Below are 12554 nucleotides of genomic sequence, written 5' to 3'. Positions count from 1 at the left end.
AAGCTGGCTACAAACCCGTTCAACAAGCTCCTAATGAGGACTAATAGAAACATGGCAATATGGTATTCATATATCAGGTTATGAAGGTTATTGGACCATTTAATTTCTTTAAAATATCAGTACTAAAACGTTTATTGTTTAAACTGTTAGCTACTTTGATTAATTAAAGCTAGTAAACTGTAAACACACAAATGTACAAAAATATTCTGTTTTTATTGTTGTTTTTTTCTTTCAGGTCCAGTCATGGTTGAAGCAGTTGGTTTGCAAAATGGGAGTAAAGTATGTATTCCAGAAACTAGGCTTACTGAAATGTTGATATATAATCTAGAACCAAAAATAAGATTTCGATTACCAACAAATTGTAATTTTTTCGACATTATTTCTTCCTGAATTATGACCAAATGTTCACAGTGAGAGATGGTCAAAGCCGTTGTATTAGAAACCGAAGGTTTTTAGTAATTAGCTAGAATTCTCACTGCATCTGTACGAAGCGTCCGTTGCATAGCGTTTGTTTGTTTGTTTGTTTTGGAATTTCGCACAAAGCTACTTAAGGGCTATCTGTGCTAGCCGTCCCTAATTTAGCAGTGTAAGACTAGAGGGAAGGCAGCTAGTCATCACCACCCACCGCCAACTCTTGGGCTACTCTTTTACCAACGAATAGTGGGATTGACCGTCTCATTATAACGCCCCCAAGGCTGAAAGGGCGTGCATGTTTGGCGCGATGGGGATGCGAACCCGCGACCCTTAGATTACGAGTCGCACGCCTTAACACGCTTGGCCATGCCAGGCTTTGCATAGCGAAACCAGTAAGATTAATACACAACTACGATAAATTATGAAAAAATAAAACCTGACAAAGTTTTTTCAGATCAATAAGATTCCTGCTTTGATCCCTGAGTTTACTTTTTTGATATTGGACGTGGAAATGACATTGAAATAATAGAACATGCAAGATGCAGTACAAAGACCACCATTTCAGAGCACAAGGGTTTGTTTGTTTTAGCATGACCAGGGTTTGTTTGTTTTAGCATGACCAGCAGGTTGTGCAAAACATCGAATTAGATTATTTGAACAGAAAGTACTATGAAAACTGAAATAATAAAATGTACATCGGTCAAAAAAACACACAATGTGATTGAAAAATAGCGGTTAGAGTACTAACAGGAAAAAACGTCTTATTGCGACCAGTTAGACTGGTCTGATGAAATGCACAATGAAATATATCTTCGCCATATACTCACCATTTAACTCACCAAAGCATGTAGCCTTCCACTGAGATCGAAAGCTAGTTACACACATCCAGAATGAGAACAAAGAACGTCTATCAATTTTGACTTTTGTTATAAATTCAAGTAAAAGTTTCTTACCAAGTTGCTTGTTGACTGGGGAGCTGTTGAAATTACTCGTGGACTAGTTTTGTTTAATAGAATGAATTCTGGGTGGGAAATGTGACCTGTGTACAAACTGAATCTCTGTTTGACCTGTGTACAAACTGAATCTCTGTTGCACAAGAAATTATTTATGCTTGCTTGACAACACCACGTTTTCGAAATGTTTGGAAGGAATTACTTCGTGAAACATCAAGATCTGAAAATAATGACAATTCTATTTAATTTGGAGATTTAATTTGGTCAAATATCAGTGCATAAGAAAGCTACAGAACTTTATACATCAAGAAGCGATCTGTGAAGAAAAGAAATAACAATGATATTCAGTCGCAGATTCTTGCACCTGATGATTATAGAGAAACTGCAGGGCTCGTGCTTAGAGAAATTGTAGGGCTCGTGCTAAGAGAAACTACAGGGCTCGTGCTAAGAGAATCTGCAGGACTCGTGCTAATAGAAATTGCAGGGCTCGTGTTAAGATTTTCAGAAGAAATTCCAAAGCAAGGAGATCATTGGATAAAATCAAGTGTGGCTTACCATGCTTGTTGGATGCCTTCGACTAGAAACCCAAGAATGAAATGTTTGGGGTGAGGGATTCCCATTTATTCTAAACTGAACCAGAATACAAGTTCTTTTATCTAGATTTTTTTCCCCAAAATAATGATTTTTATTTGAAACAAGTAGCAACGTAGTGAATTAGTTGAATAATCCAGTGAAACCTTATCTCACGTACAGGGAAGCAGAAATGTGTCTTCGACAACTGAAAATGGTGAATTATTTGTCAGAGAAAGCAGTCAAACTGATTCACGATATAAAGACCATCACAAATGATTAAATTAGAAACAATATTTATAGCGGGTTGTAGAGCAGCGCCGCAAGCTGATTCCTGGTTTCCAGACAAGCACATTTTAGAACATTTGACTGCTGATTGCTCTCCTCTTATTTCAATATAATATGAAGACATTTTGATTTTCTTAATAATTGCTTCTTAACATATTTGGTAATTTAACCTTTGACCTTGATGGTCCAACGACTTACGAAACTTGATTTTTGGGCACTCTGTTCCAATGTTTATATTAATATATTATATTCACTTTAGAGGCTTAGCCTAATAAGTCCATTTCGCGTCTTAAAATGACCTTTATAACATTAAAGTACCTTCGTGGGAGTGTTTCTAAGATGGACCAAGTTAGCTCAGGTTTTGTCTGCACGTGTATTTATATATTTGTCATGGGATAGGAGGGTGATATCCATGATTTTGATCTCTTTTGCAACACTTTAATGCATAATAATAATATTTAAACCATACTATATTTGTCACACCCACTCATGACGACACGTTGTACTTAATCCAAATTTCTTCAGGCTAGCTGGAATACAAGAAACGTTCATTATTTACATAAGCCATTTTATACAACAACAGTTGTTATGGTTTGCATACCTTTTACAGTTCAGTGAATTTTTTCTAATTCTGGAATATCTATAGGGGACTAAGTTAAGAATTCGGTGTTTAACAATGTGCTACGTGTGATACTAATGTTCATGAGAAGTATATTTGTGCTCATTCATCGCCGGTTTATTGAAGGCATACACACCATATCAAACAATGCACACAACAATGGATAACCACAGTAAAATAAACAATTCGTTAAAAGCTTGTGGCCAGAGTGCAAATGACAAAGCAATGGTGAATACAGTGAGTAATAATCTAAACGGAGCTAGTAGAAACACGTCAGCATAAAAATTCATCAAAAGCTAGTGGACACAGTGCATAGCAAACTATGCATTAAAAGATAGTTGAGACACTAGAGAGAAAACAACGCATTCAAACTTTGTGGAGACGCTGTTCAGAAAACAATTCATAAATATATTTTTTTAAAAGACACGTCAGAGGAAAAATATATAAAAAACTAAAGTTTAGAGATCGAAATAACAAAAAGAACAACACACCATCAAGAACTAGTAGATGGCCAGGTGGTTAAGACACTCGATTCGTAATCTGAAGGTGGTGGGTTCGAATCCACGTCACACCAAATATGCTCGCCCTTTAGCCGAAAAGCTACACGAGGGCTATCTGAGCTAGCCATTCCTAATTCAGCAGTGTAAGATTAGAGGGAAAACAGCTAGTCATCACCACCTACCGCCAACTCTTGGGCTACTCTTTTACCAACAAATAGTGAGATTGACTGTCACACTATAACGCTCCCACGGCTGAAAGAGCAAGCATGTTTGGTGTGACTGGAATTCGAGCTCGCGGCCTTCAGATTACGAGTCGAGTGTTTTAATCACCTGGCCAGACCGCGCGCCTGAACACTCGAATTTGCGCCACTTTTCCTTCCACAGTAATTAAAGTGACACCTACGTTTATCGTGTTCTACAAAACAAACCATCTATACAATAAATAAATAAAAAAACGTTACTAATTTGATTAATATAATAGAATAATATAAGAAACCTTAACGGTTTAAGTTATCCCACAGATTGTGAGTTAAGTGCCCTGATCACCATCAGGCCGTGCCAGACCTAACACAGAAAATAACAAAATGTTAATTACATAAAAACATTAAATATAAATAATTAAAGAGACACAAACATATTCTATTTTCAAACTCTCTATCGAATAATGGGCGTTATCATTGATTTTAAACTCGTTCGCAGCTCAAAATTCCACTTATTGACTATCGTTGGTGATTTCCGATGTGCTATTGTGAACAATTTTTAATTGTTGGCAAGATGAAGAACAAATCCTTTTAATCAGAATTCTGTTTCATTTACCATTTATTTTTTGTTAATAGTTTCTTGATGCTAATTTAAAAAAAAGGTTTATTGTATAGTTTCCTATCTTACAGAAACAGAAACGTTGCAGCTTGTATACTACTATTTACTGCACTATTAAGTGAATAATTTTAGCTAATAGTTGAAAGGTGGGAAGAAAAGGCAAATGTCATGCTTCTATACTTCACCAGATGGAAAGAAAAGCCAGAATTATTAAGCAATAACGCGTTATGCGAATGATCTATGAAGTACTTACTGCCTTGGCCTAATTTTTTTCCAAAAGTTATACGGATCACAAATATACCCCTAACGAAAGTAAAGCATTCTTCAACAAAGAAGAGTTAGAAATTAATGAACTATAGCTCTGACTGGAAGACCTCATCAAAGTCACAATTCGATAAAGAGTAACCAGTTCGTTGATTCGCTCAACCAAAATCTTTACAAAGAAAGAAGCAAATGGCTCGAGCTTGTAGTCCTTGGCCTGGTCAGGATTCAGATAAGTTACGAAATCAGCTTAGCAAGGATAGCAACTTAATAAAGTAATCAGATCACCCATTATCTAGAACGGATCTTAAAATCGAGTACGAACAAAAGCTACAAGATCTGTAACAAGTATTTAAGTACAAGTATTTTTTGTTTATATATAGAATACCGATTGATATTTTCGCTCTCTCTCTCTCTTTGCTTTTTTCTCGAAGTTACTTCAGTTCGCGGATGTTGCATAGCGTTGTCGAATATTAAGTTTTCTCTATTTTAAAAATACTAGAAATAAGTCTTCATGCTATTTTATTCGAAGATATGGTGCTGAAGTTACCGATGAGCAAATCCAACTAACTGCTGTATGATCAGAAATAGGCAATGAGAAAGTTTCCTTCTCATAATCTTGATGATTTATGAAAAACTGCAGGGATAAGAAATGTGGTTTTGATATAACAACCTTATGAGTTGACCTTTTACAATAAAAACTGTACTACAAGACTATAGTCAAATACACTGTCCTCAAATAATGTTATGGCCGAATTTAGTAATATGGTGAAGCTTCAAAATAGTTTAATATAACATACTCAACGTCAAAGGCATCACTGGGGACTGGCACTCAGGTCTTGTGCCCTGATGTTTTTTTACAATACTCCAAATCCTTAGTCAGTGTCTTTAAAAATCACGATAGAAAAACCATGATTTCATGTTGTATTGAAAGGCCAACAACTCCTTTGTCTATGGACCTGAGCCCCCCGAATCTTTTGAGTACTGTTACATATTATAATTTATCTTGGACGAGTCTTTGATTTATTTTGTTACGTATTACGATTTCAAACAGCAGGAAATTGTAATTTAGAATTTATGATATTTGCCAACAAGTTTGATGCAAATAAGTTTATTTCTTAACGCAAATAATTTTAATATACAAACAACAATACAATTTATAAAAACGATTATTACAAATAATGATTTATATGCAAAAGCTTTAGAAACTTACAAACAATACTGAGTATTTTATCAACGGTTCACGATGAGAGAATTAATTCTGTGTTGATGCACAGGTACTATTCAGTTAACGGGATGCTAGCTATCCCTTCACATGTGAATTTTTGCGCTGAAGTTATGAAATGTCTTTGTCGAAATACTATTAGTTAAATAGTTTGTAATGCTCAAAATCTGTAAACAATCCTCGTCAAATATCTGTGGGTTTTAGATATATTAGCATTTATCACAGTTATAGCTTCAGAGGTTTATAGTATACTAACTGTAGCAAACCAACAATATTAAACTGTCTCTTGGTACGTCGATTTAGTTAGAGCACGGTCATCAAAAGTTCAGTGATATGTGAAGATACGCTGGTGCTTTCGTAAAATATACGTTATTGATTCTTACATTCCAGAATCTTCCACCAATTTAAAGAAAAGTCGGAACTTTCTCAATGCACGTTTAACAATACAAGTTACATGCATTTCTAAATATATATTAAACTGAAACAAACATGGATATTAAAATGAATATATAATTTTAAATCCTTTACAGCACCTAGCGACGTCTCTTTTAATTCTATATATTTTAATGTTATTATTTACAGTTAACAGGACTTTAGTTTGACAGCCCTTCATACAATGCATGAATTTAACAAGTTATCTTTTTTTTAAAAAATAACTTTAAAATGCATATATATTTTATTTAATCATATTAATGGAGTTCACACGATAAAAACAAATCTAATTAAAATGTTTCAAATTCTAGTTTCTTTTTTCTTTTAGGGTTAGTGTGAAAAACAAATGGTAACCTACAAATAATTTGATGAAATGTCCCAAACTTTACAACCTTTATTACGAGGTTTAAAATGGTTGTCACAATAATATTCTTTCAACGCAAATTACAATATTTGCTTTTTTCTTAAAATAAAAAATATCATTGTAATATTTATTACATTATTTATTGTTGTTGCTTGCAGTAAAACACGAACTATACAAAGGGTTATCTGGTCTCTACACACCACGAGTATTGAATAAGTCAATTGAATAAATTGCTATGTTTCTGATGAAATGATAAAAAGGTTTATTAGAATTACAATCAATAATAACATTTCTTTCTCTGAAGTAAGAACAATGTAACCGATAAGGCCCATTTACTTAACAAAGTCAATTTTATTCAAAGGCCTAATATTATTTGATAAACGCTCCCCGCTAGTACAGCGGTATGTCTATGGATTTACAACGCTAAAATAAGGGATTCGAATCCTCTCGGTGGGCTCCGCCGGTAGCTCGATGTGGCTTTGCTATAAGAAAAGACACACGCACATTATTTAACATTTTCTTATTTTGATAAAATCATGTCAACGACTGGTGTTCTTTTCTTTCCTCCGTGTTTGTCCATTTTTAGAAATAACGTTTCGGAAATCCCAAATGGGGAAAATGAAAAGAAATGGATGATAGATCATTGCGCTTCACGTGACATTCATCACAAATGTTAGGCCTCGTTGGTTTTAAATAATTCGCCAACTTTCGATGTTTAAACTGTAAATTATAAAGTCAATATTATGATGCAGTATGGTATTTGACACATTTAAGGAAGTCCACACACTGTGTATTAAGAATGGCAGAGCAGAGTTCTGGTCATGACTTCCGTGACGAAAAAAACAACTTTAACTTCGTATTCTGACACCTTCGTCCTTGTTCGCCTCATTGTCGAACCTTGTTTGTTAAATTAGCAAGGCCGCCTGTGGTTGCTCTTTGCGCTCCGAGTAGATTGGCTGCTTGCTAAAGTCTTTCTTCGTGTGCAACGTACTTAGAATGGACCTCTATGTATCTCTACATTCCTGACTGCCTGGTCACATTCAACCCGTGTTACGTTGTTGAGATACATAGCTACATCAGCTGTGACTTATAACTTATAGCTTTAATTTTTGTACGTCTTGAAGTTCTACGGTACATTGACTCCTTCTTTTCAATGGTAAGTCATTCTAAAATATCTGAAAATAAAGCGTAGTTAACAAGAACAGCTGGAATGTTTTCGACCTACATAGAGATAGGTAAAGTGGTTGTGTAATAATAAAAACAGCTATGTTAATTTTATAACAGATAAAAAGTGGAAGTTTGTCTCTCTTTATAGTTATATAAAAGAAAAATAAAATGCACCACACACGTTGGTTGTGTTAAAACTTCCATAAATATTTATTTGTTTCAGTAACAAAACTAAATTAGTTTAGTTGTTTCCTACCAATAAATTCTGGGATTATTATGAAACTATTCATTGTATAATTCGTCAATAACTGTTATAAAATGTTCAGATCTAATGTACAGGATGAGAATCATGAAAGTTGTCTTGATACGTAAGGAAAGAAATACAAACTCATTTTACATTTGTTACATTTAATTGTACTAAATAAATACATTTTAGTGAGAATGGAAATCTACTGTCTGTGCTAGGAAAATAGTAAAACTATTTCCTATTGGATAACCTACATAATGTGGCTGGGGCGACGAACTTGGACTCGCGCTGTAGTATCGTGAGGACTAAAAAGCTGCTTAATTAATTCCAATTCTTAAGTCATAAATCGTGAAGTATTTCACGTAACAGCTCCGAAAGAGCTCCTGAACTATTAACAGACAAAATGAAAAAGATTTTTGTATTACTTTATCGGGGCAAGTTGATCTCATGACATCATAAAAGCTTCCAGTGTTTGCAGCTGGAGTGCGACTTCTTCAGCTCATGTTACAGATATTTTTATGTGGGGATAAAGGGTGAAGTAACAAGATGGTCCACTTACATATGTATATATATATATATTATTTCGAGAGTATAGTCTTTCCAGCTACCAACCACTCTTGGTCGGATCGTACAACTTAGATCAAATGTATATTTTGAAATTTGCATACACAGCATTTCGGACATTGATTATAACATTGCATCATTTACATAAATATTGCAAGCATTGGGAAATAAAAGAAATAATGAAAAGATAACAAAACATTAATTGTGAAATTTTTAAACTCTATAAGAAAAACATTAGTTTAAACCGATGGTTCTCACACTGTATATTAATTTTCTTTCTAATAACTCTCTATTGTGAATGCCCGTTGGATCACTTGACTTTAATTTGTTTGTTTTATAATTTCGCGCAAAGCTCCACGACGGCTATATGCGCTAGCAGTCCCTAATTTAGCAGTGTAAGATTAGAGAGAAGGCAGCTAATCATCACCACCCACCGCCAACTCTTGGGCTACTATTTTACCAAAGAATAGTGGGATTGATCGCACATTATAACGCCTTCACGGCTGAAAGGGTTAACATGTTTGGTGTGACGGGGATTCGAACCCCTCCCTCCTCAGATCATGAGTCGAGTACCTTAACCTACCTGGCCATGCCGGATCTTGTAGCACAAACCAGTACTGTGTCAGTTATGGTTTCCTGGTACGTTACGTCACACATGTTTCTGCTTCAGCGTGCTGGCAGAGAAACGAGAACACCTACTGATACTTGTATACACAGGATTTGGCTTGTTTTGAAACAGACAAACGCAGTTAGCTCTTGTGTATAACTTTGTGCTAAAACAAACAAATATAATACAGAATCTAACAATATATTGTTTCAATGACTTATTAATCAAGATATTTTTTGTAATCAAAATTAAATGTATTTTTCTCTATACATTTACGTGTATTTGTACTTAATATTTTGTTAAGAATGTTTTATTTCTAGACAGATAAACGTTATGGAAACACGATTAAGTTTTACTTACTTGTTGGCTTTTCAAATTAAGTACGAAAAGTATCATTTGACCACTATCTCAAAAAATCGTTTATTACACACGCACAAACACACCGCATATACAAAGCTTTTTACGTCACTATTCAACTAAAATGTCTGTTTTGAACGTCAACGTTGAAATCAAACGAATATCGAAAAACGAAGCAGCTGTACGTATCGACATTTGGAAATAAAGGAAAATCTGAACTCCGTGGTAACTCGTCTTCACGAGAAAGTAATTTTTCCAGATAAGTTACTATTAAGATCATTTTCTCAAATATATCTAATTTTCTCTCGAACGTATTATTCTGTAATAATGTCAATGGAATGTACATATATGAAATTGAAAGTTATTGTCTAATAGTTAGAGGGACCCTTAAGTCAGATCTGTCTTCCTTTATCGCCTTTGTATCTAACATTCTACGATGAAATGCATTGAGAAATGCCACCTAGCATTTTGTGGTTTGGATTTTAACCTCATGTGGTTTCAATCTCTATTCCGTACTTGACAGCTGTGGGTGTTTATCTAATCTGTAGGTGTGTTTTTTTTTTTTGTTTCTGTTTGTTTTTGAATTTCGCGCAAAGCTACACGAACCCTATCTGTGCTAGCTGTCCCTAATTCAGCAATGTAAGACATGAGAGAAGGCAGCTAGTCATCACTGCCCACCGCCAACTCTTGGGCTATTTTTTACAACGAATAGTGGGATTGACCGTCACATTATAACGCTTCTCATTTTCGTAATTTTGAATGCAGTTGAATCTCACTTAATTACACTATTATCCGACGCTAAACTGTCACACTACTAGTGATTTGTTTATAGATATGCATGTGTAAATACTTTCTTATTAAGATAATAATGTTTATTTTTGTTAAAATCATATTTCATTCTTAGGAAATTTATGTTGCATTGAAATAGAATGTTAAGATTTGAATGGGCATTAGCTGGGTTTCTTCACTTCTCACAAAAGATCCCTAGTTTAGAGATATCAACCGTCCTGCAGCATCACACACAAGTGCTCTCAACCAGCAGCATGATCTATTCTCATTTTTATAAAGTGTCCACAGCTGAAAGTGTAGAGTGTTCAGCTAGACCTCCAACTTCGCACCATCTGCTCTATAGGCCTGATACTCTACGCACTTTCTCAGGCCCAGTCCACCAAAGAATGAAACCTGTTTTTGGAAGATACGCAGCACTAAAGTATTAGTTTTAAACTGTCTATCAAGCTAGTAATTATACGTTTAAAAGCAGATTATCATATGTCGCTTTGTTTTATTTATATATATATCTAGAATTTACTTGAGTATTTCATCATTCTATGTGTGTTTTGCCCGCGAAAACAATAATAAAAAAGCTAATTTTAGGCTCTGCTAAAAATAAAAAAAAATTAGTGAATTATGATTTGAAAATCTTTTAACAGAGAGCTTCATCTAATAATGGTTCAACAAAATATTTAAACAGCACTAACCTTTCCATTCACCAAATTTTTACGTTTTCTGGGAAAAGTTTTAAAAAACAGCCATATTTTAAATAATGTATTGTAAGGACCTTGTTTTGCTGGGAATTTTATAAAGGAGATTTTTAGTTTTTAATTTTTGTTTTCTCATTTAGGGCCGTAGATTTACTTACTTTTTCCTGTATGTCATCAGCGGTGTGATGACGGTATTTTCTTATTTAGGACCGTAGATTGACTTACTTTTTTCCTGTATGTCATCAGAGGTGTAATGACGGTATTTTTTTATTTAGAACCGTAGATTTACATACTTTATCCTGTATGTCATCAGCGGTGTAATGACGGTATTTTCAGAAAACAATGAAAAGGACGACAAGAACGTTGGATCGAGCATGCGCAGTAAGCTTCACCTTTGCATTCATAATTGTGCCATGTGTGTAACAATCTGGGAACCAGGATTATACAACGGACGTCGATGTGCTCTGCGTTGCATAAGAAATAAAGGTCGAAAGTTGGTAGACCCAGACTGTAACAGCATAAAATTATTTAATCATGATGCCCAAGTTCTCCAAAAGTACCTGAAACGTTTAAGACATCTCAGACATAAAAATAGATTCACTTAGAAGAATTTCAGATTCATTGCTAAATGATATTTTCAAGTTGAAGACAGATTTAGATTTTTAAACTAAGATATACACAATTCTTGTTACCGTATTCAGTAATATTATATATTTTTCATTACGTCTTTTTATTTTGTACATAGAAATAAAGCAAATATATTACTGTCTTTGTGATAAACTGAAATTAACTTTTACTTACAAAATAGCAATAGCAACACGAGTTTGTCCCTATTTATTAAATTGTTTTCTAAGGCCAACAGATGGCGATACTATCGATACTATAGAAATACGAGTGTTCTTTTTCGAACGATGAGGTATCAACTTATATATGCAGAAACGGCTCGTTTGGATTGAGAAAATATTTTACGTAGAAGAGCGAACACCGTTTCGACCTTCTTCGGTCATCGTCAGGTTCACAAAGAAAGAAAGAGGTAACTGACCGGAAGCTGATCACATGTTTGAAAGGGGTTGTGTAACTGAGTGTCGGAATGTAGAGAGCGGTGTTAGATGTTTGAATATCTAACCCAACTATAGAAATTCCAGCAACCAATTAGCAACCCTCATAGAATTCACCACGATAAAGACAAACTTCATGTTCAACAACCAAAACTATATACAAACAAATGGCCTAAGCATGGACAACCCAGTATCACCCGTTCTAGCTAATATTTTTATGACACAAGTTGAAACACAAGCAATTAACACAGCATTACATCCACCACTATACTGGTACAGATATGTAGACGACACGATTGCAGGATTCACATCTACAGAACACACACTTAATTTTTTTCAATCACATTAACTCTATACATCCCAACATTAACTTCACATGTGAACAGGAAGAAAGCAATCAAATATCATTTCTTAACTTCAAAATTACAAGAACCGACACACAATTTAAAACAGAAATCCACCGAAAAATCACCCATACTGGACTATGTATTCCTTGGGACTCAGTACATGAAACAAAACAAAAACTCAATATTCTAAGAAATCAAATAAACACAGCCATAAAACTATGCTCACCAGATAAAATTAACGATGAATTAGACAAAATAAAACAATACTTCATCAACATCAA

The 12554-nt window shown here is 34.4% G+C and overlaps 1 long non-coding RNA gene across 1 annotated transcript; it reads left to right on the top strand.

Moving 5' to 3' along the window:
- The first annotated feature begins 7083 nt into the window (after positions 1 to 7083).
- On the top strand, positions 7084 to 11637 carry LOC143255941 (uncharacterized). The gene is made up of 2 exons (XR_013030931.1): positions 7084 to 7601; positions 11144 to 11637. It is a non-coding gene; the product is annotated as an uncharacterized LOC143255941 (long non-coding RNA).
- Positions 11638 to 12554: the final 917 nt, after the last annotated feature.

This window comes from Tachypleus tridentatus, chromosome 7 (assembly GCF_004210375.1).
Source record: "Tachypleus tridentatus isolate NWPU-2018 chromosome 7, ASM421037v1, whole genome shotgun sequence".
Classification (NCBI taxonomy): domain Eukaryota; kingdom Metazoa; phylum Arthropoda; class Merostomata; order Xiphosura; family Limulidae; genus Tachypleus; species Tachypleus tridentatus.
The sequence above is the reverse complement of the archived record's forward strand: the minus strand, read 5'-3'. Positions and strand labels throughout refer to the sequence as shown.